Here is a 4,146-nt window from a genome sequence, read left to right on the forward strand (position 1 = left end):
ATTACATTATTTCATCATTACATGACGCTTTTATCCAAAGTGACTTCCAATTAAGTGTTTCATCCCTGAAGGTGCAAACTCTAGAAAACAAGTAGTACAAGCAAGTACATTAGCTTTAAATAGGCAAAACTACAAAGAATCTTATGAAAGTGATGCTTTAAGAGTATTTATATTTAAATATATAATATGTAAAAACCATAATATGTCCAATTTAATTCACAGACTCACGTCTATACCTCTAAACGGTAATACATACTGCTGTGGACAGTATGTATATACTGTATAATGCATAATTACTGGAAAGCTAGGTAGTGGGATCTGATAAAAAATGCCCTGTTTTCATCAGCTCCGCTGCTTTTTCAATTTCACGGTCCAAATTTAAATGCAGGTGTCCAACAAATTGTGTTGTCTTTGTAAGCTGTTTGATTGCAGCATGAATTTAGGAACACTCCTGTCTTGCAAACTGAAAACTGAAAGACTAATTTAGATTGGAAAAGCAGTGGTAGTGTTTGAAGATCAACAGTACAAAATCACTAACCCATATCAGGAGAAAAGATCCTGGCTTAAAACAACAACTATGATATTTGCAGAATATCCTGAAGTGTGATTTATAGCTGGATTAGGGAGGTGACTTTTTTTCACCTTGAAGTAAAAGGATGATGTAGCGGCGGGGTGTAAAAACAGTGCAAGCACGGCATGGCACGTGGCCAGAGCCAGGCAGCGTGCTGCTCTGGAAAGGATGCTCATGTTCCTGCCCTTCCCTGAGCAGGTGCTGAGAGATGGCGTGTAAGGGTAAATGTGATCATTGTACTCTTAAGCTCGTCTGTGCCAATGACAAGGCTTTGGAGAATGACAGCAAGTGAAATGCAGTATGGCCCTCATCCATTTCTTGTGTTTGCCACACAGAGGATGATGTGAAAATATTCCTTCTGATGACATCTTTGTTTTGAGTCTGTCTTATTTTGGCTCTGTTGCATGTTCCATTTAAACCATGAGCAAAACAATGCAAAGTACAAGCTGTGTTGTGCGGTATTGACATAGCCAAGCATAGCTGGAATTAATGTAGAGCTACGTGTAGTCAAGAACAAGTGAAAATAACAAAAGATTTGTACCAGCACAAGGCAACTCTAAAAAGTATTCTTCTTAAAACATCAGAATTGTACTCCCAATGCTACCTCACTGTAATAAGACCCACATCCAGAAACCACTTTGATCCAGATGGGGCAGATGTGCTTCAGCTGGCGGATAGAAAAATGGCCCCAAATGACTGATGCTGAAATAAGAACAAGGCTTCTTCAAAGAAATTATTAAAACCTTGAGATCTGAAATGCTTTTAAAGCTGCTTTTGTGTCAGGTTAATCCAAATATTTGCCATGAAACTATTTTATTGTCATTTAAATGCACTCTTCTCTTTGGGCTTCATCCCAATCAATGTGGAAATAGTTTTCATAATAGCTTTATCATTTCCAAATCACAAGTGAATGGAATAGAGTATTTAGAAATTCATACTGGTGACAGTGTGTGAATAAATACCACCAGCACACAAAAAACATGACTCATCACCGCTTCATTTTATGGGACTGCATGAAATTATCAGTGTAGATTATTAGTGAGTTGAATAGGAACTACTGTATGTGTAAAAGGTAAATTGCAAAAAACAGAATTATCCCTCAAATCTGCAGCTCTTCTTGACTCTTCGGAGCTTTAATAGTGCATTTCAGCACATTGTTCAGCTGTACTGGACTCAGGCACCAACACAATTTTGTCCTGCACCCAGATTCCAAATCTCAAAGAAAGTCAAATAAAGTAAAATGAAAAAAATATAAATCTGCAGAAACTATAATAAAAGACCCAACTCTCTCCAAAAAGCCAGACTGCCTGTCCTTAAGAAGAAGAAAAAATATATACTATATACAGTGTACAGTATGTATATATACACACACATAATAATTCCATACAGTCCCTAAGACGCCTGCCATCTGAGGATAAGGACACTTTAAACGGGACAAAAAGTGTTCTCGCTTTCCCGTCCTCACCTTCACAAATGTAATACAAAAAAGAAATCAAAAAGGAAATTAAAGAAACATTAATATAATGTGTTGTGGTATGTGTCACTATGACATCTAATTTTTAGGTCGATGTTCCGCTCCTTGGCAGCTGGAGTGCACCACGGCCAACAGTTTTACTCAGCAGAGGAAAACATGCCCTGACATGTCATCATGATACAAACACAACTGCAGTGCTAATTCTATAACAGCTTGTATTTCTTCTCCTAACAGGCTGGATGTGTAGATCAGCTATTCTGACCCAGAGCAGTGAGAGTAAAGCCCCAAACAAAGGGGGGGGGGGGGGGGGGGGGGGGGGGGGGGGGGGGGGGGGGGGGGGTATGCATGTGTGTGAGTGTGAGAGAGAGAGGGAAAATGGGAGAAAACAAGAGAGAGAGACTTAACGTGGGATCCTGATCTCTCTGGGACTTACTCAATCCCAACTGTAATGTAAAACCTATGGGACAATGAGGGACTATACAGTGCTGAGCCCTAGCCGGGCCAGAGAGTCCTCCCAACATGATGTCAAAGCATGAGGAATTTATTACTAATGTTGGTCAGCTGTAGCGACAGGGGGCGCAGGCTTTTTTCCAGCGCGAAAAAAGACAAATGATTAATTATGTACACCGCCACCCTTGATCATTCTCTGAATTTTAGCTGAGTTTATCTCTGAAGCGTGCATTTCCATCCTGACTGAGTCTCTTCAGCTAGCGTGTCCATTTATAAAGCGTGTGGCTTAACGGCGGGGTCATCCCCTGACCTAGACATTGACAGCCAATGGTGTGGAGGATTGGAGGTAGAGAAGGCAGAACAAAGCAGACACGGCCACATGTGCTGTCATCAAGACCTCGGCCTTCACGTTGGCCTTGGGCCACTCTCTGGATGGAAAAACTGGAATAACAGCTACACTGTTAAAAGGAAGTTAGCACTTTTAAAGCAGGTTAGCTATTGAGGCTGAATTGTCAGACTGACTAGTGCAGAGAACAATGTTGATAAAGAGGTTAACGTGCGTGTTAGTGGGCGTTCAGACCTTAAACAACCCTGCATTTAAAACATGCAGGGGGAAGCTTTGCCGCGGCCCGGGCATGCACTGGTGAGATGATGAAATACACCCCAGGAAGTCCTGGGTAACAGTCCCATTCATTTTACACTCTTCACATAACAAACATTTGCCAGATCTAATATGATGAAGAATTACAGCTCCGGAAAGCTCAAGCACCATTTTATATTTTGTCATGACAATTACAAGTAAAATACTGCATAGTGGTGTGGTTGACCAAGGCGTGGGTTCTCTGGTTATGTTGTATTGTGTTTTGGCAAAAGTTGATCCACGTTCAACGTATTTTCTGGATCTAATCTGAGTGTCCCATTTTAATAAATGAGGGACAATGCGTGCACGCACACACACACTCACACACACACACACACACACACACACACACACACACACACACACACATCAAGTTCAAGTTACTTTATTTGATTTTGTTTACAGTAGAGTCCAATTGGACACTTAAAAACAAGGACAAAAACTATTTCAGATTGTCAAACACTGATTGCAGAGCTGTTGTCTGGGTCACAAGAATAGCCAGAATAACTCAAATTGTGTGCAATTGCCCTTTTAATTCTGTGTTAAACTGTCAGTAAACCTGGCTCGGGCTTTTATAGGTTGCTGCTGAACCTATCCAGACATGTTTAACTACATCTGAAGCTAATTCATGCTCATGTTTGAGCAATTGTGTTTATTACCCTGGTGTGAGTTTCCAGGTTATTGGAGGCCAGTTAAATTTAGAGGGAGGGGGAGGGGAAGTGAAAACAGCTGGGTAAGACATGATTTAATCCATCCTTTGTATAAACCTCAAACATTCGTACTGTAAGAATATGAAGCCATGCTGCTCCATGGGAGCTTCAACAACTGAAATAGTTGGTGAGTTTCTATTTAAATAACCTGCTGCCCCAAAACATGAATCAAAAGTAGCTTTTTTATGATATCCTATCTTCATGAGATGAGAAATGCCAACCCGGTTTCACGGCAGTTTGTGAAATGGTCACGTTATTTTTATCTTTTGATTCGCAAACATGGACGCAATTATCTCGTTTA

The sequence above is a fragment of the Etheostoma cragini genome, chromosome 5 (genome assembly GCF_013103735.1).
Source record: "Etheostoma cragini isolate CJK2018 chromosome 5, CSU_Ecrag_1.0, whole genome shotgun sequence".
NCBI lineage: Eukaryota > Metazoa > Chordata > Actinopteri > Perciformes > Percidae > Etheostoma > Etheostoma cragini.